Here is a 26,236-nt window from a genome sequence, read left to right on the forward strand (position 1 = left end):
AGTTAAATGATTCAATAATGAATTACATCATGAAATAATTACATGTACTTTTATATTACAGAAATAAATGACACGTTTAATAACATATTTATACATTTTAATAACAATGATTTATTTATTTATTTTGTCCCATTCGACCCTCACAGCTAATAAAGTTAAGTTTCTTACAAGTAACATTATCACTGGAGGACAGAACTAGCTGAACATGCTATACACTAGGAGGATACAATAAGCCGTACTAACCGCTAAACTAGAGCTCTTGAATGTAAACAGAGATTGGCAAATTATGCAAATATTGACAGTAACGATACCAAGTATAGAATCGGCATATGGTCGAACGACAGTAATTATATCAATATTTTGTATTGCCAGAAAATGGATTTTTGGGGCATTTTTGTTAGTGTTTACAAACTCAGGAAATACATCTTTGGACACAGGAGGACTTCAATTGCAAATGTAGATTTTGCTTATGTGTACTTATTCTGCACTATTGACTTTGTGTTGCTCACAATATTATATGGAGTAAAAAAGGTGAGAGGAATCATTTCAATATTTAATCGATACTCTTACTTCAAAATGTTAAGAATTATTACCAGCATTGGTATGACCCATGCTGCCCCTGGTATTGGATCCATGCCCATAAAGTATGCAAACAACAGAAGAATAAGTGACTTTTATATTTTGTAGGCCAGCCGTGTCCAAACTAACGTCTTCAATTTGGCCCGTGAGACGTCATGAGTGTAGTTAGGAATATCGCCCGCAGCGAGATTGCATTCATTTGAAAAGTTTCCTATTATTGCTGCAGCTACTTTGTCGCCAACTAGTGGACAATGTGGATGTAACAAGTCACTGACCTTTATTTTCACTCAATGCGCAGCATTTACTTGTACAACCTTCTCTACTCTTGGTGCAAAGAAAAATGCAACCAACACAAAATGTCAACACGCAGCATAAAAACATCAACATTACACGCATTTCAAGTCCATTGCAAAGCATGATGGGAAACACTTATTCATGTTTGCTGCACTTTAGATGCTTGATATTTCTGGTTGATTAGAAATATTTAAGGAGGTGTCATGGAAGTAAACAAGGTAGGAGTTCAACTTTCACATACTCTATTAATGAATGATCCATTATATGAATATAATATGTACACATTTATGTAGAAACAATATATATTTCAGGGCTTCTGCCAAATTTTTTTAGCCCAATGCGGCCCCCAAGTCAAAAAGTTTGGACACCCCTGGCCTAAGCAGACCAAATATTGGTCACGTGTTGCAGTATTTAGCATCTTTACCCGTGATGGTCTCGGCGTCCTTGTAGTCCGAGGGCACCCGGTGTGCATCGAGCTGGCTGGACTCGCCCTCCCCTACATAGTGCTCCTCGCCAGCGTGGTCGGGACCCGGATCTGGGTCGGGGTCGGGGGGAAGGGACGGGGGCGCCGGGGAGGCCAGCTTGGCTCGGCAGTCAACGGAGAAGGGAAGCGGCGGCCATGGACCTCTGACAGAAAGAGAGGGAAGTGAGTGGAAGTCCACACGGTTTAATGCACTTCTTGTCTTTAACTTGAGTGCTGCTGACTCGGCGGCTTTGAGCGCTGACAACCACCACCTTAAATCTGTCAAAACTGCATTAGCGCTCTGCATTTGGTAGCGTGTGAACGTGGTTCTGATTTTCATGCACCCTTGTGCGTTCCCAGCAGGCACGAGACATTGATGCAACGCACATGTCCTTTAAAACGGACTTTGAAACGCTTGCAAAATAGTTGTGTTTGTAAATTGAGACAACATTGGTGGGATCCACCTTGTTGGTTAGGAAACGACCACATTTCAATGGTCAAATCAACGTCACAACCTGACATTGAATAAACGTTGTCAAAAAGCATGTTGTTTACAACGTTGTTTTTGTGTTGTAGAATATTGGTTGGGAAATGACCACATTTCAATGGTCGAATCAACGTCAGAAGCCAACATTGATTAAACATTTTAAAATGCATGTTGTTTCAACGTTGTGTTTGTGTTGTAGAATATTGGTTGGGAAATGACCACATTTCAATGGTCGAATCAACGTCAGAAGCCAACATTGATTAAACATCTTTAAAATGTATGTTGTTTCAACGTTGTGTTTGTGTTGTAGAATATTGGTTGGGAAATGACCACATTTCAATGGTCGAAACAACGTCAGAACCCAACATTGATTAAACATCTTTAAAATGTATGTTGTTTTAACGTTGTATTTGTGTTGTAGAATGTTGGTTAGGATATGACCACATTTCATTGGTCGAAACAACGTCAGAACCCAACATTGATTAAAGGTGGTCAAAAAGCATGTTGTTTCAACGTTGTGTTTGTGTTGTAGAATATTGGTTGGGAAATGACCACATTTCAATGGTCGAATCAACGTCAGAACCCAACATTGATTAAACATCTTTAAAATGTATGTTGTTTTAACGTTGTGTTTGTGTTGTAGAATATTGGTTGGGAAATGACCACATTTCAATGGTCGAAACAACGTCAGAACCCAACATTGATTAAACATCTTTAAAATGTATGTTGTTTTAACGTTGTATTTGTGTTGTAGAATGTTGGTTAGGATATGACCACATTTCATTGGTCAAAACAACGTCAGAACCCAACATTGATTAAACATCTTTAAAATGTATGTTGTTTCAACGTTGTGTTTGAGTTGTAGAATATTGGTTGGGAAATGACCACATTTCAATGGTCGAATCAACGTCAGAACCCAACATTGATTAAAGGTGGTCAAAAAGCATGTTGTTTCAACGTTATGTTTGAGTTGCTCAACGTCAGGACCTAAGTCAACAAGTTGTCAACGTTGTTTTAAGGTCTTGTGCCTGCTGGGTTACATGTCACCTTGCAGAATGGGATTCTCTCCGGGGATTACACTAGAACAAAGTGAAGAAGAGCACGTAAAATGTCAATGAATGAATGCCAGGGCGCTTCATATGAAATGTCTATGAATGTTCTCATTCATCAGGTCATTGTCATCTCAGGGCATTCAATCGATCGCAACTGGACTGTTGGTCCAGTTGGTTTGTCCTGGAAGACGTTTCACTTCTCATCTTTTAGGCTTCATCGGTTCATGCTCATAGACTTAAATTGGTCAGATCTAGTCTTAGACTTAGATTGGTCAGACCTAGTCTAGCGGCTGGTGCCAAAACTCCAAATATTTAAGCTCCAAAAAACAGGAGGGTGTGCCTGGGCAAGGACAGTTTCGCCCTATCGTAGTGAGAAAAACAACAGCTTAAATGCAAACAAACAATCCTACTTTCAAAGAGAAGTGTAATTTCCCCTCGTTGTCGTTGAGGTATTGTGTGGCTGAACGATCAACTACTACCAGTCCAAAATAGTCGGAATTCCCCCGCGAGGCAATCCATTCAGTTGTAAACAAATGGCATTCTTGTCACCTTCTGTCTCCAGAATATTTCTAACTCCTGGTACTTGTTAGAGGCTAAATTGTAGAGTCTTTGAGGAATGGTTGAAATGACAGTGTTGTATGTGGGAGATAGGTGGTGTCGCAGACCACCTACTCTGTTCAGGGATGGTTTTTAACCTGGACATAGATGGCTTCCCTCACATCTCTTTGGTACCAACCGTCCTACCTGTCCAGAATCTGTACATTTTGGTTGTCAAAGGATTGCTGTTTGTCCCTGAGGTGCAGGTAGAACAGCTGAGTCTAGACCTGAAGACTTTGTTGTCAAAGGAGTGCTGTTTGTCCCTGAGGTGCAGGTAGACAGCTGAGTCTAGACCTGAAGACTTTGTTGTCAAAGGAGTGCTGTTTGTCCCTGAGGTGCAGGTAGACAGCTGAGTCTAGACCTGAAGACTTTGTTGTCAAAGGAGTGCTGTTTGTCCCTGAGGTGCAGGTAGAACAGCTGAGTCTAGACCTGAAGACTGTGTTGTCAAAGGAGTGCTGTTTGTCCCTGAGGTGCAGGTAGACAGCTGAGTCTAGACCTGAAGACTTTGTTGTCAAAGGAGTGCTGTTTGTCCCTGAGGTGCAGGTAGACAGCTGAGTCTAGACCTGAAGACTTTGTTGTCAAAGGAGTGCTGTTTGTCCCTGAGGTGCAGGTAGACAGCTGAGTCTAGACCTGAAGACTTTGTTGTCAAAGGAGTGCTGTTTGTCCCTGAGGTGCAGGTAGAACAGCTGAGTCTAGACCTGAAGACTTTGTTGTCAAAGGAGTGCTGTTTGTCCCTGAGGTGCAGGTAGACAGCTGAGTCCAGACCTGAAGACTTTGTCCGTCTATGCTGTGTCATGCGTTGAGACTTAGTGGTTGTTTTATTTCCCCAATATATGAATCTGTGCATTCATCATTACACTGGATATACACCAGATTGTTTTTGTGGGTGTGGGCTGTCCGGTCTTTAGGATGTACCAGTCTCTGTTTCAGGGTGTTGCCTGCTTTGAAGTGTACTGGGATGTTGTGTTGGTTCAACATTCTTCTGAGTTTTCCACATAGACCTGATACATATGGAATGACAATATGTTTGCGTCTGTCACCTTTTTCCTCCTCATCCACTCTGTTCTTGTTATTTCTGGAACTGGATGCACTTTTCACAAAGGACCAGCTGGAGTAACCACAGGTTTTGAGGGCTTCCCTCAAATGCTTAGCGCTCTTTCTCTTTGGCCTGTTGGCTGGTAGGAACCTGATCAGCTCTGTGTTATAGGTTCTGATAATGCCCGGTTTGTGTTCCAGTGGGTGGTGTGAGTCAAAAAGTAGGTATTGATCTCTGTGTGTGGGTTTTTGGTAAACCCCAACATGGAGGTCCCTGTTTTCCCCAAAGTGGACATCACAGTCCAAAAAAGGCAACTTCCTGTCTTTGACATCCTCACGTGTGAACTTGATGTTTTTGTCCACTGAGTTCTTGTGTTCGGTGAAGGCTCGCACTTCTTGGTTTCTGATTTCCACCCATGTGTCAGCCACATAACTGTACCAATGACTTGGTGCTGTACCCCATAGCTCGCTTTTCCATGTAAAGGTTGGAGATACAAGTGATCCCGTGGCACATGTTTTTGTGGCTGAAAGGTTGCCATCAATTGTAAGTATGTAATGTAAAGGCAAAGTTCCAGCAAAAGGCAAATCTGTTCTGGGTTTTGTGTGGATCTGCATCAAAACAGTTGTTTTTCGCACTACCATAGAGAAAAACCATCCTTGACCAGGCACACTCTCCTGGTTTTGGAGTATAAATATTTGGGGTTTTGGTACCAGCCACTAGACTACATCTTACCAATCTAAGTCTAAAACTAGATGTGACCAATCTAAGTCTAAGACTAGATGTGACCACTCTAAGTACAGACTAGATGTGACCAATCTAAGTCTAAGACTAGATGTGACCACTCTAAGTACAGACTAGATGTGACCAATCTAAGTCTAAGACTAGATGTGACCACTCTAAGTACAGACTAGATGTGACCAATCTAAGTCCAAGACTAGATGTGACCAATCTAAGTCTAAGACTAGATGTGACCAATCTAAGTCTAAGACTAGATGTGACCAATCTAAGTCTAAGACTAGATGTGACCAATCTAAGTCCAAGACTAGATGTGACCAATCTAAGTCAAGACTAGATGTGACCAATCTAAGTCTAAGACTAGATGTGACCACTCTAAGTACAGACTAGATGTGACCAATCTAAGTCTAAGACTAGATGTGACCAATCTAAGTCAAGACTAGATGTGACCAATGTAAGTCTAAGACTAGATGTGACCAATCTAAGTCTAAGACTAAATGTGACCAATCTAAGTCTAAGACTAAATGTGACCAATCTAAGTCTAAGACTAGATGTGACCAATCTAAGTCAAGACTAGATGTGACCAATGTAAGTCTAAGACTAAATGTGACCAATCTAAGTCAAGACTAGATGTGACCAATCTAAGTCTAAGACTAGATGTGACCAATCTAAGTCTAAGACTAGATGTGACCAATCTAAGTCAAGACTAGATGTGACCAATGTAAGTCTAAGACTAGATGTGACCAATCTAAGTCTAAGACTAAATGTGACCAATCTAAGTCTAAGACTAAATGTGACCAATCTAAGTCCAAGACTAAATGTGAGCAGTCTAAGACTAGATGTAACCAGTCTAAGACTAGATGTGAGCAGTCTAAGACTAGATGTAACCAATCTAAGTCTATGATCATGAACTCATGAAGTCTACCCAGATGAGAGACAAAACTGTCCAGTTGTGATTGATTGAGAATTCAAATACAATGTTCCCAGCCACTTCCTGCTCCGCCACAAATAAGAATGTAGCGGCAGATTTCCCTTCACTGTCTCTTGCGGCGCGCAGTATTGGTGCTATTCTTCTTCCATACCCGCTGGCTTTATGTCAGGAACTTAAAGGCCTACTGGAATGAGATTTTCTTATTTAAACGGGGATAGCAGATCCATTCTATGTGTCATACTTGATCATTTCGCGATATTGCCATATTTTTGCTGAAAGGATTTAGTAGAGAACATCGACGATAAAGTTTGCAACTTTTGGTGGCTGATAAAAAAGTCTTGCCTGTAGCGGAAGTAGCGTGACGTCACAGGTTGTGGAGCTCCTCACATCTGCACATTGTTTACAATCATGGCCACCAGCAGAAGTAGCGTGACGTCACAGGTTGTGGAGCTCCTCACATCTGCACATTGTTTACAATCATGGCCACCAGCAGAAGTAGCGTGACGTCACAGGTTGTGGAGCTCCTCACATCTGCACATTGTTTACAATCATGGCCACCAGCAGAAGTAGCGTGACGTCACAGGTTGTGGAGCTCCTCACATCTGCACATTGTTTACAATCATGGCCACCAGCAGAAGTAGCGTGACGTCACAGGTTGTGGAGCTCCTCACATCTGCACATTGTTTACAATCATGGCCACCAGCAGTGAGAGCGATTCGGACCGAGAAAGCGACGATTACCCCATTAATTTGAGCGAGGATGAAAGATTTGTGGATGAGGAAAGTGAGAGTGAAGGACTAGAGGGCAGTGGAAGTGATTCAGATAGGAAAGATGCTGTGAGAGGCGGGTGGGACCTGATATTCAGCTGGGAATGACTACAACAGTAAATAAACACAAGACATATATATACTCTATTAGCCACAACACAACCAGGCTTATATTTAATATGCCACATAACAAACACCTCCCCCCTCCCGTCCATATAACCCACCAATACAAATCAAACACCCGCACAACACACTCAATCCCACAACCCAAAGTACCGTTCACCTCCGCAAAGTTCCTACAGCACATATATTTCCCCAAAGTTACGTACGTGACATGCACATAGCGGCACGCACGTACGGGCAAGCCATCAAATGTTTGGAAGCCGCAGCTGCGTACTCACGGTAGCGCGTATCCAACTCAAAGTCCTCCTGGTAAGAGTCTCTGTTGTCCCAGTTCTCCACGTGTTTGTGTTGCTGCAGCCGGCCGCTAATACACCGCTTCCCACCTACAGCTTTCTTCTTTGCTGTCTTCATTGTTCATTAAACAAATTGCAAAAGATTCACCAACACAGACGTCCAGAATACTGTGGAATTTTGCGATGAAAACAGACGACTTAATAGCTGGCCACAATGCTGTCCCAAAATGTCCGCTACAATCCGTGACGTCACGCACAAACATCATCATACCGAGACGTTTTCAGCACAATATTTTGCGGGAAATGTAAAATGTCACTTTATAAGTTAACCCGGCCGTATTGGCATGTGTTGCAATGTTAAGATGTCATCATTGATATATAAACTATCAGACTGTGTGGTCGCTAGTAGTGGCTTTCAGGAGGCCTTTAAGAAGGCTTGCAAATGTATGTTTTATTAAGGGCTGTCAAAAATGAAGAGATTAATGAGAAAAAATGAACACATTCATCACGTGTAGTTAATTACGCAATGTATTTTTAATAAATTATTTCTTACTTTAATTTATTTTGACCTCCTTTACCTTAACATCAAATTGTTACCTGGAAGGTCAGGGATCAGATCAATACATGATTGGACAATTCATTTTCCATAGATGTGTTTTAGCTCGAAGCATACGTCAAATTAAATTCAAGTTTGATTAAAAAAATGTGACAATATTTGTGATGGGGGTGGCTCCAAATAAAATTCTTCTTTGGGGCCCCTAATGACCCCTGGTTTTACAACACTATTGTATTACAATTGATGGCAGATCATCGCTGAAATGTCTAATCACATGACTGATGTTGCTGCTCAAAGCCACCAGGGGGATATTAGCCTTGTTTCTGTGATATGTGTGGATGGAACCTCCTCACAATTTTAGCATTTTTGGTAGGAAATGTTCATTTTTAGTACAACTGACCCAGTTTGTGCTTTTTGTTTTTGAGTACAGCTGCAAAATAAGCTGGCATAAAGCACACCGATCAGAGTCCGTGTCAGTGAACGCAGCACACTGCTATGGTAATGAATATAGATAGCACTGACAGGCTAGTGTCTGTGTCAGTGAACGCAGCACACTGCTATGGTAATGAATATAGATAGTACTGACAGGCTAGTGTCAGTGTCAGTGAACGCAGCACACTGCTATGGTAATGAATATAGATAACCGTAATGGCTAGTGTTAGTGAACGCAGCACACTACTATGGTAATGAATATAGATAACCACAATGGCTAGTGTCAGTGAACGCAGCACACTGCTATGGTAATGAATATAGATAACCTTAATGGCTAGTGTCAGTGAACGCAGCACACTGCTATGGTAATGAATATAGATAACCTTAATGGCTAGTGTCAGTGAACGCAGCACACTGCTATGGTAATGAATACAATCTTACTGGCTAGAGTCAGTGTCAGTGAACGCAGCACACAGCTAGCCTATGGTAATGAATATAGATAGCCCCGCCCGGCTAGAATCAGTGTCAGTGAACGCAGCACAGTAATGTGGCTGTCCCTTCCTACTTTTGTCGAAGGAGGGAATGTTCATAGTTCCTCATTATTGTTTGCTGTGTGTAAAAATTAAAAGTGTGTTGTGTTAATATATTTGCGTGTTTTAAGTAATTAAATTGTGATCAAAACGGACCCTTTGGAACAAATGAATGACTAAAATGGAGTTATTGATTGTACGTGCAAATCATCAATCATCCAGTTTATTAACGAGTAGGTCACAATCGAGGTTGACTCATGTGTTATTTGAGGGTGTGGCTTCATTCCCATCACCGTGTGACGTCATGCGGCTGCGCGTCCTTACAGGGACACAATAAACCTCAGCTCACCGCATTACATCACCATTTTCAAATGATTGAGGTCAAATATACTTACACTGCTGAGCGGCATTAAGAAAGTTGGCAAAATCGCAATAAAATAGACATTTTCTAATGATGCTCGCCGTCTCGCGCTGGGGTGGAGGGTGGTCTTAAGACCTACTTCCGGGTACTGGCAGCTCCTAATAGTCCAGGTCAGGTTAGAAAGCTTTCCAAAATCGCGAGTAAGTCGAACCGGTCATCTTTTCCTGCATCTGCATGTTTCCCGTTCTCTCCGAGCATCCCTTGGCAGCATCAAGCAGCGTACGCCTGAAATGACAACACTTCCGGGTGGTCATTTCAAAATAAAACATCCAAATATAATCATCTATTTAAAGAATAATGTGTCCCAGCCGTTTAAATTGTCTGGTGTAAACATATTTGTATTAAAAAAAATACATTATTATTCATACTGTATTTATTTCAAAATAAAACATGTAAACATATTTGTATAAAAAAAAATTTTTTTTTTTTAAATTCATACTGAATAATGTGTCCCAGCCGTTTAAATTTTCTGGTGTAAACATATTTGTATCAAAAAATATATATATATATATTTATTCATACTGAATAATGTGTCCCAGCCGTTTAAATTGTCTGGTGTAAACATATTTGTATAAAAACAAATACATTATTATTCATACTGAATAATGTGTCCCAGCCATTTAAATTGTCTGGTGTAAACATATTTGTATAAAAAAATATATATATATCTTTATTCATACTGAATAATGTGTCCCAGCCGTTTAAATTGTCTGGTGTAAACATATTTGTATCAAAAAAAAAAAATTTTTTTTATTCATACTGAATAATGTGTCCCAGCCGTTTAAATTGTCTGGTGTAAACATATTTGTATAAAAAAAAATATATATATTTTTATTCATACTGAATAATGTGTCCCAGCCGTTTAAATTGTCTGGTGTAAACATATTTGTATCAAAAAAATACTCATACTGTAGCGTCCAGAAGAAGTGCACACCAAGTCTGACGCTCTTTTGAAACTTTTATTGAGCAAGCTATACTAACACAGCTCAACTTATCTCCTTCCTTCCACACGCACGTCTATCCTCACTCCTCATTTCCTTCTTCGCCAATCACCGCGTGGTACGTTCATAACACTGGGAATTCTGATTATCACTCACTCAAGAACACAACTTCAACCTCAGCAGGTCGTTACAATATGAGTCCAAAATGATTGCAACAGGAGTAATTACAAACACTTTAGCATATTTTTGTGTCTGTAATATTCACTAATAATGAAGATGGCATTACATTTGTGACTTCACAAATGTATCCTTCAACATTGCTTCTAATCTTTTCAACGTGTCCAAGTAAATAAGTCGGTGAATGTCACCTATAATTTTGACCTACATTCTATTTTTTATACCGACATCAACGTAAGACAGTTTTACGACTCTTTAGTTTATTTACAATAGTTGCAGGCTGGCGTGCACATGAATATCGGCTCTTTTAAGGGAGCCGGTCACAAGGAGCACAAAGAACTTACAAATGGCATTTTTCTGTTTTTTAACAAATATGTGTGCAATTAATTTGTAATGTAAAAATCAAATATTTATCATTTGTATGGCTTTATTCATATGCTTAACATGAAACAAAAAACTAACTAGTCATCTGAAATAGACAAAAATGTTCCAATCTGATTTGCACATTCGCAATGAAATGATAAACGCATTTAAATGTCAAAAACGATAGCAGCAGCTAGGGAACAGTTCTTGCTAGTCTTTTCTGACGCGTGGCATTCAGAAGCTTGTTTCCTGCTGCTTATTTCACACACCACGAAAAAAACCCACGAATCCTTCAAATAGCCAACTCTCGTCGTTCAATTTAAAGAGCCAATTCTAAAATCCCGATCGATGGCGAACACACGTTGATTGAATTGATTGATTGAAACTTTTATTAGTAGATTGCACAGTACAGTACATATTCCGTACAATTGACCACCCGAATAAGTTTTTCAACTTGTTTAAAGGCCTACTGAAATGAGATTTTTTTATTTAAACGGGGATAGCAGATCCATTCTATGTGTCATACTTGATCATTTCGCGATATTGCCATATTTTTGCTGAAAGGATTTAGTAGAGAACATTGACGATAAAGTTCGCAACTTTTGGTCTCTGATAAAAAAAAGCCTTGCCTGTACCGGAAGTAAGCGTGATGTAGTCGGTTGTTCGCTTCCTCATATTTTCCTATTGTTTTCAACGCAGCTAGAGCGATTCGAAACGAGAAAGCGACGATTACCCCATTAATTTGAGCGAGGATGAAAGATTCGTGGATGAGGAAAGTGAAAGTGAAGGATTAGAGGGCAGTGGAAGTGATTCAGATAGGGAAGATGCTGTGAGAGGCGGGTGGGACCTGATATTCAGCTGGGAATGACTAAAACAGTAAATAAACACAAGACATATATATACTCTATTAGCCACAACACAACCAGGCTTATATTTAATATGCCACAAATTAATCGCGCATAACAAACACCTCCCCCCTCCCGTCCATATAACCCACCAATACAAATCAAACACCCGCACAACACACTCAATCCCACAGCCCAAAGTACCGTTCACCTCCTCAAAGTTCATACAGCACATATATTTCCCCAAAGTCACGTACGTGACATGCACATAGCGGCACGCACGTACAGGCAAGCGATCGAATGTTTGGAAGCCGCAGCTGCGTACTCACGGTAGCGTGTCTGCTATCCAACTCAAAGTCCTCCTGGTTGTGTTGCTGCAGCCGGCCGCTAATACACCGCTTCCCACCTACAGCTTTCTTCTTTGCAGTCTTCATTGTTCATTAAACAAATTGCAAAAGATTCACCAACACAGATGTCCAGAATACTGTGGAATTTTGCGATGAAAACAGAGCTTTTTGTATTGGATACAATGGTGTCCCAATACTTCCGCTCAATCTGTGACGTCACGCGCAAACGTCATCATACCGAGACGTTTTCAGCCGGATATTTCCCAGGAAATTTAAAATGTCACTTTATAAGTTAACCTGGCCGTATTGGCATGTGTTGCAATGTTAAGATTTCATCATTGATATATAAACTATCAGACCGCGTGGTCGCTAGTAGTGGCTTTCAGTAGGCCTTTAACGTTAATCAAGTCATGGTAACGGTGTGTGCTGTTACAAGCTCTTTGATGACATCATCAGTCTTCCTCTTTAACGTGTACATCATCTTCATTGTGTCACTAAAGTGTGTGTCTATAACCAGCAAACTAATGTCATTAGTAAGTCAATCGCTAACCGCTAATTAGCTGCCATGCTAAGGGATGTTTAATGTTGTGGTATTTTGAAGTTAAATTTAAAGTACCAATGATTGTCACACACCCACTAGGTGTGGTGAAATGATCCTCTGCATTTGACCCTTTGCAGGAGTAGAGTAGCAGTCAAGTAGATCATCCTCCTCTTCTTCTGCTTTTATTCTGACAGGACGACAGAGTGTGTGATGCAACATTGAAAAAGTAGTGTTTGATGGTTCTTGCATGTCATGTATTGTGTGGATTTCTCGGGGTCTGTTTGGGTCTTCCCTCTCGAAGCTCTGCTTGGATGCAGTCCTCTTGTTGCCCAGACAACAACATCATTGACCATTGACCATGCTGGATGACAGCAGCTCACGGTTGCCATTACATCTTCTTCTAGTTGATCCACAGAGAGCACCAGTCCATTCTTGGTGGTGCTGTAGGCAACCCACTGGTCTGCTGGCATCCTGTTGCACACACACTGCGCCACCACTGAGGAGACACCATAAACAACACATTGCAAAGTAAACACCACGCAATACTTATTGTTGCACACACACTGACTGCACCACCACTGAGGAGACACCATAAACAACACATTGCAAAGTAAACACCACACAATACTTATTGTTGCACACACACTGACTGCACCACCACTGAGGAGACACCATAAACAACACATTGCAAGGTAAACACCACACAATACTTATTGTTGCACACACACTGACTGCACCACCACTGAGGAGACACCATAAACAACACATTGCAAGGTAAACACCACACAATACTTATTGTTGCACACACACTGACTGCACCACCACTGAGGAGACACCATAAACAACACATTGCAAGGTAAACACCACACAATACTTATTGTTGCACACACACTGACTGCACCACCACTGAGGAGACACCATAAACAACACATTGCAAGGTAAACACCACACAATTGCTTGCTTGTATGCTTAGGCGGTCCATCGTAGTCGAAGATGACGTAGCTTCCATTTTGTTGCTCTGGTCGGTGGCTATCGTTGCTGACGACGATGCCACTCCATATGACTATGAAGTCCAATCCTGGAACCACACGTCCTGCCACAGTGGGGACATGTCAGGCCTGGATCAGGGGGCTGGGATGGTTCTGGAACTGCATGGTGGTGTCTTCGCCCCCGCTGATCCCTCCGGTGTTGGTTCCGACACTCCTCCAGATACATGACCCCGTCATGGCATAGCGAGCGCCACAACGATCGATTGGCTGCAGCTGTCTCAAGTTCGTAGGGTTTGATGTTGCACCTCTTCAATATCCCTTTCAGTTGGTCTTTGTACCGCAGCTTTTGTCCTCCGGGCTTTCTGCTGGCTGAAAGGAGCTGACCATAAAGCATCTGACGAGGCAAACGGTGTCCTGGCATCCGGATGGTGTGACCAACCCACCGGAGTTGTCGCTGTGCCAGGGTGGCCTCTATGCTCATGGACTCAGTGCGCTGTAAGATGTCCGTATGAGGAACTCGATCCTGCCATGTGATGCCAAGAATGCGTTGGAGACATCTGATGTTAAATGCATCAAGGCAGCGGATGTGTCTGCAGTATATTGTCCAGGCTCCTGACCCATACAGCAGAGTTGAAACACACACCGCCCTGTAGACAGACACTTTCGTTGAGGTTCGAAGGTGGTTGTTTTCAAACACCCGGGAGCGCAGTCTTCCAAAGGCAGAGGAGGCTGAGTTGATACGAGCCTGGATGTCATCATCGATCTGGCATGTTGGGGTCAGAGTACTGCCGAGGTAGCAAAATTGCTCAACGAGTTTGAGGGGTGTGCCGCTGATGGTAAAGACAGGGGGTGTAGGGGATGCGGACCTCTCCTGGATGAGAACCTCTGTTTTCTGGATGTTGATCACCAGACCTAGTGAGCGGTAGACTGATGACATGGTGTCTAGTGCATGCTGCATGGTATACTGTTGTCCCTCATTGAGTCAGCGTGGAAGGTTCTTATACTGTTGTCCCTCATTGAGTCAGCGTGGAAGGTTCTTATACTGTTGTCCCTCATTGAGTCAGCGTGGAAGGTTCTTATACTGTTGTCCCTCATTGAGTCAGCGTGGAAGGTTCTTATACTGTTGTCCCTCATTGAGTCAGCGTGGAAGGTTCTTATACTGTTGTCCCTCATTGAGTCAGCGTGGAAGGTTCTTATACTGTTGTCCCTCATTGAGTCAGCGTGGAAGGTTCTTATACTGTTGTCCCTCATTGAGTCAGCGTGGAAGGTTCTTATACTGTTGTCCCTCATTGAATCAGCGTGGAAGGTTCTTATACTGTTGTCCCTCATTGAGTCAGCGTGGAAGGTTCTTATACTGTTGTCCCTCATTGAGTCAGCATGGAAGGTTCTTATACTGTTGTCCCTCATTGAGTCAGCGTGGTAGGTTCTTATACTGTTGTCCCTGCTTGAGTCAGCATGGAAGGTTCTTATACTGTTGTCCCTCATTGAGTCAGCGTGGAAGGTTCTTATACTGTTGTCCCTGATTGAGTCAGCGTGGAAGGTTCTTATACTGTTGTCCCTCATTGAGTCAGCATGGAAGGTTCTTATACTGTTGTCCCTCATTGAGTCAGCATGGAAGGTTCTTATACTGTTGTCCCTCATTGAGTCAGCATGGAAGGTTCTTATACTGTTGTCCCTCATTGAGTCAGCGTGGAAGGTTCTTATACTGTTGTCCCTCATTGAGTCAGCATGGAAGGTTCTTATACTGTTGTCCCTCATTGAGTCAGCTTGGAAGGTTCTTGTACTGTTGTCCCTCATTGAGTCAGCGTGGAAGGTTCTTATACTGTTGTCCCTCATTGAGTCAGCGTGGAAGGTTCTTATACTGTTGTCCCTCATTGAGTCAGCATGGAAGGTTCTTATACTGTTGTCCCTCATTGAGTCAGCGTGGAAGGTTCTTATACTGTTGTCCCTCATTGAGTCAGCGTGGAAGGTTCTTATACTGTTGTCCCTGATTGAGTCAGCATGGAAGGTTCTTATACTGTTGTCCCTCATTGAGTCAGCGTGGAAGGTTCTTATACTGTTGTCCCTCATTGAGTCAGCATGGAAGGTTCTTATACTGTTGTCCCTGATTGAGTCAGCGTGGAAGGTTCTTATACTGTTGTCCCTCATTGAGTCAGCATGGAAGGTTCTTATACTGTTGTCCCTCATTGAGTCAGCGTGGAAGGTTCTTTAACTGTTGTCCCTCATTGAGTCAGCGTGGAAGGTTCTTTAACTGTTGTCCCTCATTGAGTCAGCATGGAAGGTTCTTATACTGTTGTCCCTCATTGAGTCAGCGTGGAAGGTTCTTATACTGTTGTCCCTCATTGAGTCAGCATGGAAGGTTCTTATACTGTTGTCCCTCATTGAGTCAGCTTGGAAGGTTCTTATACTGTTGTCCCTCATTGAGTCAGCGTGGAAGGTTCTTATACTGTTGTCCCTCATTGAGTCAGCATGGAAGGTTCTTATACTGTTGTCCCTCATTGAGTCAGCATGGAAGGTTCTTATACTGTTGTCCCTCATTGAGTCAGCGTGGAAGGTTCTTTAACTGTTGTCCCTCATTGAGTCAGCGTGGAAGGTTCTTATACTGTTGTCCCTCATTGAGTCAGCACTGAAGGTTCTTATACTGTTGTCCCTCATTGAGTCAGCATGGAAGGTTCTTATACTGTTGTCCCTCATTGAGTCAGCGTGGAAGGTTCTTTAACTGTTGTCCCTCATTGAGTCAGCGTGGAAGGTTCTTATACTGTTGTCCCTCATTGAGTCAGCACTGAAGGTTCTTATACTGTTGTCCCTCATTGAGTCAGCGTGGAAGGTTCTTTAACTGTTGTCCCTCATTGAGTCAGCGTGGAAGGTTCTTATACTGTTGTCCCTCATTGAGTCAGCGTGGAAGGTTCTTTAACTGTTGTCCCTCATTGAGTCAGCGTGGAAGGTTCTTATACTGTTGTCCCTCATTGAGTCAGCACTGAAGGTTCTTATACTGTTGTCCGTCATTGAGTCAGCGTGGAAGGTTCTTATACTGTTGTCCCTCATTGAGTCAGCGTGGAAGGTTCTTATACTGTTGTCCCTCATTGAGTCAGCATGGAAGGTTCTTATACTGTTGTCCCTCATTGAGTCAGCTTGGAAGGTTCTTATACTGTTGTCCCTCATTGAGTCAGCGTGGAAGGTTCTTTAACTGTTGTCCCTCATTGAGTCAGCATGGAAGGTTCTTATACTGTTGTCCCTCATTGAGTCAGCGTGGAAGGTTCTTATACTGTTGTCCCTCATTGAGTCAGCATGGAAGGTTCTTATACTGTTGTCCCTCATTGAGTCAGCTTGGAAGGTTCTTATACTGTTGTCCCTCATTGAGTCAGCGTGGAAGGTTCTTATACTGTTGTCCCTCATTGAGTCAGCATGGAAGGTTCTTATACTGTTGTCCCTCATTGAGTCAGCATGGAAGGTTCTTATACTGTTGTCCCTCATTGAGTCAGCGTGGAAGGTTCTTTAACTGTTGTCCCTCATTGAGTCAGCGTGGAAGGTTCTTATACTGTTGTCCCTCATTGAGTCAGCACTGAAGGTTCTTATACTGTTGTCCCTCATTGAGTCAGCATGGAAGGTTCTTATACTGTTGTCCCTCATTGAGTCAGCGTGGAAGGTTCTTTAACTGTTGTCCCTCATTGAGTCAGCGTGGAAGGTTCTTATACTGTTGTCCCTCATTGAGTCAGCACTGAAGGTTCTTATACTGTTGTCCCTCATTGAGTCAGCGTGGAAGGTTCTTTAACTGTTGTCCCTCATTGAGTCAGCGTGGAAGGTTCTTATACTGTTGTCCCTCATTGAGTCAGCGTGGAAGGTTCTTTAACTGTTGTCCCTCATTGAGTCAGCGTGGAAGGTTCTTATACTGTTGTCCCTCATTGAGTCAGCACTGAAGGTTCTTATACTGTTGTCCGTCATTGAGTCAGCGTGGAAGGTTCTTATACTGTTGTCCCTCATTGAGTCAGCGTGGAAGGTTCTTATACTGTTGTCCCTCATTGAGTCAGCATGGAAGGTTCTTATACTGTTGTCCCTCATTGAGTCAGCATGGAAGGTTGTTATACTGTTGTCCCTCTTTGAGTCAGCGTGGAAGGTTCTTATACTGTTGTCCCTCATTGAGTCAGCATGGAAGGTTCTTATACTGTTGTCCCTCATTGAGTCAGCATGGAAGGTTCTTATACTGTTGTCCCTCATTGAGTCAGCGTGGAAGGTTCTTATACTGTTGTCCCTGATTGAGTCAGCGTGGAAGGTTCTTATACTGTTGTCCCTCATTGAGTCAGCGTGGAAGGTTCTTATACTGTTGTCCCTCATTGAGTCAGCATGGAAGGTTCTTATACTGTTGTCCCTCATTGAGTCAGCACTGAAGGTTCTTATACTGTTGTCCCTCATTGAGTCAGCGTGGAAGGTTCTTATACTGTTGTCCCTGATTGAGTCAGCGTGGAAGGTTCTTATACTGTTGTCCCTCATTGAGTCAGCGTGGAAGGTTCTTATACTGTTGTCCCTGATTGAGTCAGCGTGGAAGGTTCTTATACTGTTGTCCCTCATTGAGTCAGCATGGAAGGTTCTTATACTGTTGTCCCTCATTGAGTCAGCATGGAAGGTTCTTATACTGTTGTCCCTCATTGAGTCAGCTTGGAAGGTTCTTATACTGTTGTCCCTCATTGAGTCAGCGTGGAAGGTTCTTATACTGTTGTCCCTCATTGAGTCAGCATGGAAGGTTCTTATACTGTTGTCCCTCATTGAGTCAGCGTGGAAGGTTCTTATACTGTTGTCCCTCATTGAGTCAGCGTGGAAGGTTCTTATACTGTTGTCCCTCATTGAGTCAGCGTGGAAGGTTCTTATACTGTTGTCCCTCATTGAATCAGCGTGGAAGGTTCTTATACTGTTGTCCCTCATTGAGTCAGCGTGGAAGGTTCTTATACTGTTGTCCCTCATTGAGTCAGCATGGAAGGTTCTTATACTGTTGTCCCTCATTGAGTCAGCGTGGTAGGTTCTTATACTGTTGTCCCTGCTTGAGTCAGCATGGAAGGTTCTTATACTGTTGTCCCTCATTGAGTCAGCGTGGAAGGTTCTTATACTGTTGTCCCTGATTGAGTCAGCGTGGAAGGTTCTTATACTGTTGTCCCTCATTGAGTCAGCATGGAAGGTTCTTATACTGTTGTCCCTCATTGAGTCAGCATGGAAGGTTCTTATACTGTTGTCCCTCATTGAGTCAGCATGGAAGGTTCTTATACTGTTGTCCCTCATTGAGTCAGCGTGGAAGGTTCTTATACTGTTGTCCCTCATTGAGTCAGCATGGAAGGTTCTTATACTGTTGTCCCTCATTGAGTCAGCTTGGAAGGTTCTTGTACTGTTGTCCCTCATTGAGTCAGCGTGGAAGGTTCTTATACTGTTGTCCCTCATTGAGTCAGCGTGGAAGGTTCTTATACTGTTGTCCCTCATTGAGTCAGCATGGAAGGTTCTTATACTGTTGTCCCTCATTGAGTCAGCGTGGAAGGTTCTTATACTGTTGTCCCTCATTGAGTCAGCGTGGAAGGTTCTTATACTGTTGTCCCTGATTGAGTCAGCATGGAAGGTTCTTATACTGTTGTCCCTCATTGAGTCAGCGTGGAAGGTTCTTATACTGTTGTCCCTCATTGAGTCAGCATGGAAGGTTCTTATACTGTTGTCCCTGATTGAGTCAGCGTGGAAGGTTCTTATACTGTTGTCCCTCATTGAGTCAGCATGGAAGGTTCTTATACTGTTGTCCCTCATTGAGTCAGCGTGGAAGGTTCTTTAACTGTTGTCCCTCATTGAGTCAGCGTGGAAGGTTCTTTAACTGTTGTCCCTCATTGAGTCAGCATGGAAGGTTCTTATACTGTTGTCCCTCATTGAGTCAGCGTGGAAGGTTCTTATACTGTTGTCCCTCATTGAGTCAGCATGGAAGGTTCTTATACTGTTGTCCCTCATTGAGTCAGCTTGGAAGGTTCTTATACTGTTGTCCCTCATTGAGTCAGCGTGGAAGGTTCTTATACTGTTGTCCCTCATTGAGTCAGCATGGAAGGTTCTTATACTGTTGTCCCTCATTGAGTCAGCATGGAAGGTTCTTATACTGTTGTCCCTCATTGAGTCAGCGTGGAAGGTTCTTTAACTGTTGTCCCTCATTGAGTCAGCGTGGAAGGTTCTTATACTGTTGTCCCTCATTGAGTCAGCACTGAAGGTTCTTATACTGTTGTCCCTCATTGAGTCAGCATGGAAGGTTCTTATACTGTTGTCCCTCATTGAGTCAGCGTGGAAGGTTCTTTAACTGTTGTCCCTCATTGAGTCAGCTTGGAAGGTTCTTATACTGTTGTCCCTCATTGAGTCAGCACTGAAGGTTCTTATACTGTTGTCCCTCATTGAGTCAGCGTGGAAGGTTCTTTAACTGTTGTCCCTCATTGAGTCAGCGTGGAAGGTTCTTATACTGTTGTCCCTCATTGAGTCAGCGTGGAAGGTTCTTTAACTGTTGTCCCTCATTGAGTCAGCGTGGAAGGTTCTTATACTGTTGTCCCTCATTGAGTCAGCACTGAAGGTTCTTATACTGTTGTCCGTCATTGAGTCAGCGTGGAAGGTTCTTATACTGTTGTCCCTCATTGAGTCAGCGTGGAAGGTTCTTATACTGTTGTCCCTCATTGAGTCAGCATGGAAGGTTCTTATACTGTTGTCCCTCATTGAGTCAGCTTGGAAGGTTCTTATACTGTTGTCCCTCATTGAGTCAGCGTGGAAGGTTCTTTAACTGTTGTCCCTCATTGAGTCAGCATGGAAGGTTCTTATACTGTTGTCCCTCATTGAGTCAGCGTGGAAGGTTCTTATACTGTTGTCCCTCATTGAGTCAGCATGGAAGGTTCTTATACTGTTGTCCCTCATTGAGTCAGCTTGGAAGGTTCTTATACTGTTGTCCCTCATTGAGTCAGCGTGGAAGGTTCTTATACTGTTGTCCCTCATTGAGTCAGCATGGAAGGTTCTTATACTGTTGTCCCTCATTGAGTCAGCATGGAAGGTTCTTATACTGTTGTCCCTCATTGAGTCAGCGTGGAAGGTTCTTTAACTGTTGTCCCTCATTGAGTCAGCGTGGAAGGTTCTTATACTGTTGTCCCTCATTGAGTCAGCACTGAAGGTTCTTATACTGTTGTCCCTCATTGAGTCAGCATGGAAGGTTCTTATACTGTTGTCCCTCATTGAGTCAGCGTGGAAGGTTCTTTAACTGTTGTCCCTCATTGAGTCAGCGTGGAAGGTTCTTATACTGTTGTCCCTCATTGAGTCAGCACTGAAGGTTCTTATACTGTTGTCCCTCATTGAGTCAGCGTGGAAGGTTCTTTAACTGTTGTCCCTCATTGAGTCAGCGTGGAAGGTTCTTATACTGTTGTCCCTCATTGAGTCAGCGTGGAAGGTTCTTTAACTGTTGTCCCTCATTGAGTCAGCGTGGAAGGTTCTTATACTGTTGTCCCTCATTGAGTCAGCACTGAAGGTTCTTATACTGTTGTCCGTCATTGAGTCAGCGTGGAAGGTTCTTATACTGTTGTCCCTCATTGAGTCAGCGTGGAAGGTTCTTATACTGTTGTCCCTCATTGAGTCAGCATGGAAGGTTCTTATACTGTTGTCCCTCATTGAGTCAGCATGGAAGGTTGTTATACTGTTGTCCCTCTTTGAGTCAGCGTGGAAGGTTCTTATACTGTTGTCCCTCATTGAGTCAGCATGGAAGGTTCTTATACTGTTGTCCCTCATTGAGTCAGCATGGAAGGTTCTTATACTGTTGTCCCTCATTGAGTCAGCGTGGAAGGTTCTTATACTGTTGTCCCTGATTGAGTCAGCGTGGAAGGTTCTTATACTGTTGTCCCTCATTGAGTCAGCGTGGAAGGTTCTTATACTGTTGTCCCTCATTGAGTCAGCATGGAAGGTTCTTATACTGTTGTCCCTCATTGAGTCAGCACTGAAGGTTCTTATACTGTTGTCCCTCATTGAGTCAGCGTGGAAGGTTCTTATACTGTTGTCCCTGATTGAGTCAGCGTGGAAGGTTCTTATACTGTTGTCCCTCATTGAGTCAGCGTGGAAGGTTCTTATACTGTTGTCCCTGATTGAGTCAGCGTGGAAGGTTCTTATACTGTTGTCCCTCATTGAGTCAGCATGGAAGGTTCTTATACTGTTGTCCCTCATTGAGTCAGCATGGAAGGTTCTTATACTGTTGTCCCTCATTGAGTCAGCTTGGAAGGTTCTTATACTGTTGTCCCTCATTGAGTCAGCGTGGAAGGTTCTTATACTGTTGTCCCTCATTGAGTCAGCATGGAAGGTTCTTATACTGTTGTCCCTCATTGAGTCAGCACTGAAGGTTCTTATACTGTTGTCCCTCATTGAGTCAGCGTGGAAGGTTCTTATACTGTTGTCCCTGATTGAGTCAGCGTGGAAGGTTCTTATACTGTTGTCCCTCATTGAGTCAGCGTGGAAGGTTCTTATACTGTTGTCCCTGATTGAGTCAGCGTGGAAGGTTCTTATACTGTTGTCCCTCATTGAGTCAGCATGGAAGGTTCTTATACTGTTGTCCCTCATTGAGTCAGCATGGAAGGTTCTTATACTGTTGTCCCTCATTGAGTCAGCTTGGAAGGTTCTTATACTGTTGTCCCTCATTGAGTCAGCTTGGAAGGTTCTTATACTGTTGTCCCTCATTGAGTCAGCATGGAAGGTTCTTATACTGTTGTCCCTCATTGAGTCAGCGTGGAAGGTTCTTATACTGTTGTCCCTCATTGAGTCAGCATGGAAGGTTCTTATACTGTTGTCCCTCATTGAGTCAGCATGGAAGGTTCTTATACTGTTGTCCCTCATTGAGTCAGCATGGAAGGTTCTTATACTGTTGTCCCTCATTGAGTCAGCGTGGAAGGTTCTTATACTGTTGTCCCTCATTGAGTCAGCATGGAAGGTTCTTATACTGTTGTCCCTCATTGAGTCAGCTTGGAAGGTTCTTATACTGTTGTCCCTCATTGAGTCAGCGTGGAAGGTTCTTATACTGTTGTCCCTCATTGAGTCAGCATGGAAGGTTCTTATACTGTTGTCCCTCATTGAGTCAGCGTGGAAGGTTCTTATACTGTTGTCCCTCATTGAGTCAGCATGGAAGGTTCTTATACTGTTGTCCCTCATTGAGTCAGCGTGGAAGGTTCTTTAACTGTTGTCCCTCATTGAGTCAGCGTGGAAGGTTCTTATACTGTTGTCCGTCATTGAGTCAGCGTGGAAGGTTCTTATACTGTTGTCCCTCATTGAGTCAGCGTGGAAGGTTCTTATACTGTTGTCCCTCATTGAGTCAGCATGGAAGGTTCTTATACTGTTGTCCCTCATTGAGTCAGCATGGAAGGTTGTTATACTGTTGTCCCTCTTTGAGTCAGCGTGGAAGGTTCTTATACTGTTGTCCCTCATTGAGTCAGCATGGAAGGTTCTTATACTGTTGTCCCTCATTGAGTCAGCATGGAAGGTTCTTATACTGTTGTCCCTCATTGAGTCAGCGTGGAAGGTTCTTATACTGTTGTCCCTGATTGAGTCAGCGTGGAAGGTTCTTATACTGTTGTCCCTCATTGAGTCAGCGTGGAAGGTTCTTATACTGTTGTCCCTCATTGAGTCAGCATGGAAGGTTCTTATACTGTTGTCCCTCATTGAGTCAGCACTGAAGGTTCTTATACTGTTGTCCCTCATTGAGTCAGCGTGGAAGGTTCTTATACTGTTGTCCCTGATTGAGTCAGCGTGGAAGGTTCTTATACTGTTGTCCCTCATTGAGTCAGCGTGGAAGGTTCTTATACTGTTGTCCCTGATTGAGTCAGCGTGGAAGGTTCTTATACTGTTGTCCCTCATTGAGTCAGCATGGAAGGTTCTTATACTGTTGTCCCTCATTGAGTCAGCATGGAAGGTTCTTATACTGTTGTCCCTCATTGAGTCAGCTTGGAAGGTTCTTATACTGTTGTCCCTCATTGAGTCAGCGTGGAAGGTTCTTATACTGTTGTCCCTCATTGAGTCAGCATGGAAGGTTCTTATACTGTTGTCCCTCATTGAGTCAGCACTGAAGGTTCTTATACTGTTGTCCCTCATTGAGTCAGCGTGGAAGGTTCTTATACTGTTGTCCCTGATTGAGTCAGCGTGGAAGGTTCTTATACTGTTGTCCCTCATTGAGTCAGCGTGGAAGGTTCTTATACTGTTGTCCCTGATTGAGTCAGCGTGGAAGGTTCTTATACTGTTGTCCCTCATTGAGTCAGCATGGAAGGTTCTTATACTGTTGTCCCTCATTGAGTCAGCATGGAAGGTTCTTATACTGTTGTCCCTCATTGAGTCAGCTTGGAAGGTTCTTATACTGTTGTCCCTCATTGAGTCAGCTTGGAAGGTTCTTATACTGTTGTCCCTCATTGAGTCAGCATGGAAGGTTCTTATACTGTTGTCCCTCATTGAGTCAGCGTGGAAGGTTCTTATACTGTTGTCCCTCATTGAGTCAGCATGGAAGGTTCTTATACTGTTGTCCCTCATTGAGTCAGCATGGAAGGTTCTTATACTGTTGTCCCTCATTGAGTCAGCATGGAAGGTTCTTATACTGTTGTCCCTCATTGAGTCAGCGTGGAAGGTTCTTATACTGTTGTCCCTCATTGAGTCAGCATGGAAGGTTCTTATACTGTTGTCCCTCATTGAGTCAGCTTGGAAGGTTCTTATACTGTTGTCCCTCATTGAGTCAGCGTGGAAGGTTCTTATACTGTTGTCCCTCATTGAGTCAGCATGGAAGGTTCTTATACTGTTGTCCCTCATTGAGTCAGCGTGGAAGGTTCTTTAACTGTTGTCCCTCATTGAGTCAGCGTGGAAGGTTCTTATACTGTTGTCCGTCATTGAGTCAGCGTGGAAGGTTCTTATACTGTTGTCCCTCATTGAGTCAGCGTGGAAGGTTCTTATACTGTTGTCCCTCATTGAGTCAGCATGGAAGGTTCTTATACTGTTGTCCCTCATTGAGTCAGCATGGAAGGTTGTTATACTGTTGTCCCTCTTTGAGTCAGCGTGGAAGGTTCTTATACTGTTGTCCCTCATTGAGTCAGCATGGAAGGTTCTTATACTGTTGTCCCTCATTGAGTCAGCATGGAAGGTTCTTATACTGTTGTCCCTCATTGAGTCAGCACTGAAGGTTCTTATACTGTTGTCCGTCATTGAGTCAGCGTGGAAGGTTCTTATACTGTTGTCCCTCATTGAGTCAGCGTGGAAGGTTCTTATACTGTTGTCCCTCATTGAGTCAGCATGGAAGGTTCTTATACTGTTGTCCCTCATTGAGTCAGCTTGGAAGGTTCTTATACTGTTGTCCCTCATTGAGTCAGCGTGGAAGGTTCTTTAACTGTTGTCCCTCATTGAGTCAGCATGGAAGGTTCTTATACTGTTGTCCCTCATTGAGTCAGCGTGGAAGGTTCTTATACTGTTGTCCCTCATTGAGTCAGCATGGAAGGTTCTTATACTGTTGTCCCTCATTGAGTCAGCTTGGAAGGTTCTTATACTGTTGTCCCTCATTGAGTCAGCGTGGAAGGTTCTTATACTGTTGTCCCTCATTGAGTCAGCATGGAAGGTTCTTATACTGTTGTCCCTCATTGAGTCAGCATGGAAGGTTCTTATACTGTTGTCCCTCATTGAGTCAGCGTGGAAGGTTCTTTAACTGTTGTCCCTCATTGAGTCAGCGTGGAAGGTTCTTATACTGTTGTCCCTCATTGAGTCAGCACTGAAGGTTCTTATACTGTTGTCCCTCATTGAGTCAGCATGGAAGGTTCTTATACTGTTGTCCCTCATTGAGTCAGCGTGGAAGGTTCTTTAACTGTTGTCCCTCATTGAGTCAGCGTGGAAGGTTCTTATACTGTTGTCCCTCATTGAGTCAGCACTGAAGGTTCTTATACTGTTGTCCCTCATTGAGTCAGCGTGGAAGGTTCTTTAACTGTTGTCCCTCATTGAGTCAGCGTGGAAGGTTCTTATACTGTTGTCCCTCATTGAGTCAGCGTGGAAGGTTCTTTAACTGTTGTCCCTCATTGAGTCAGCGTGGAAGGTTCTTATACTGTTGTCCCTCATTGAGTCAGCACTGAAGGTTCTTATACTGTTGTCCGTCATTGAGTCAGCGTGGAAGGTTCTTATACTGTTGTCCCTCATTGAGTCAGCGTGGAAGGTTCTTATACTGTTGTCCCTCATTGAGTCAGCATGGAAGGTTCTTATACTGTTGTCCCTCATTGAGTCAGCATGGAAGGTTGTTATACTGTTGTCCCTCTTTGAGTCAGCGTGGAAGGTTCTTATACTGTTGTCCCTCATTGAGTCAGCATGGAAGGTTCTTATACTGTTGTCCCTCATTGAGTCAGCATGGAAGGTTCTTATACTGTTGTCCCTCATTGAGTCAGCGTGGAAGGTTCTTATACTGTTGTCCCTGATTGAGTCAGCGTGGAAGGTTCTTATACTGTTGTCCCTCATTGAGTCAGCGTGGAAGGTTCTTATACTGTTGTCCCTCATTGAGTCAGCATGGAAGGTTCTTATACTGTTGTCCCTCATTGAGTCAGCACTGAAGGTTCTTATACTGTTGTCCCTCATTGAGTCAGCGTGGAAGGTTCTTATACTGTTGTCCCTGATTGAGTCAGCGTGGAAGGTTCTTATACTGTTGTCCCTCATTGAGTCAGCGTGGAAGGTTCTTATACTGTTGTCCCTGATTGAGTCAGCGTGGAAGGTTC

The 26,236-nt window shown here is 43.2% G+C and overlaps 2 protein-coding genes across 5 annotated transcripts in view; one reads left to right on the forward strand and one right to left on the reverse strand.

Moving 5' to 3' along the window:
- LOC133636319 (trafficking kinesin-binding protein 1-like) overlaps positions 1-9,497 on the reverse strand; it is an 84,489-nt gene extending 74,992 nt beyond the window's left edge. For 3 of the 4 annotated variants that reach the window (XM_062030217.1, XM_062030216.1, XM_062030214.1), the window contains exons 1-2: positions 9,271-9,497; positions 1,298-1,500 (exon numbers count right to left, since the gene is read on the reverse strand). The gene's annotated coding sequence lies outside the window, so the exon portion shown is untranslated. The remainder of the gene's footprint in view (positions 1-1,297; positions 1,501-9,270) is intronic. The other variant, XM_062030215.1, reaches the window with a different exon arrangement.
- Positions 1-26,236, forward strand: part of LOC133636335 (oocyte zinc finger protein XlCOF22-like) — a 520,633-nt gene that overhangs the window by 380,511 nt on the left and 113,886 nt on the right. The window lies entirely within an intron of this gene.

The sequence above is a fragment of the Entelurus aequoreus genome, linkage group LG20 (genome assembly GCF_033978785.1).
Source record: "Entelurus aequoreus isolate RoL-2023_Sb linkage group LG20, RoL_Eaeq_v1.1, whole genome shotgun sequence".
NCBI classification, from domain to species: Eukaryota; Metazoa; Chordata; class Actinopteri; order Syngnathiformes; family Syngnathidae; genus Entelurus; species Entelurus aequoreus.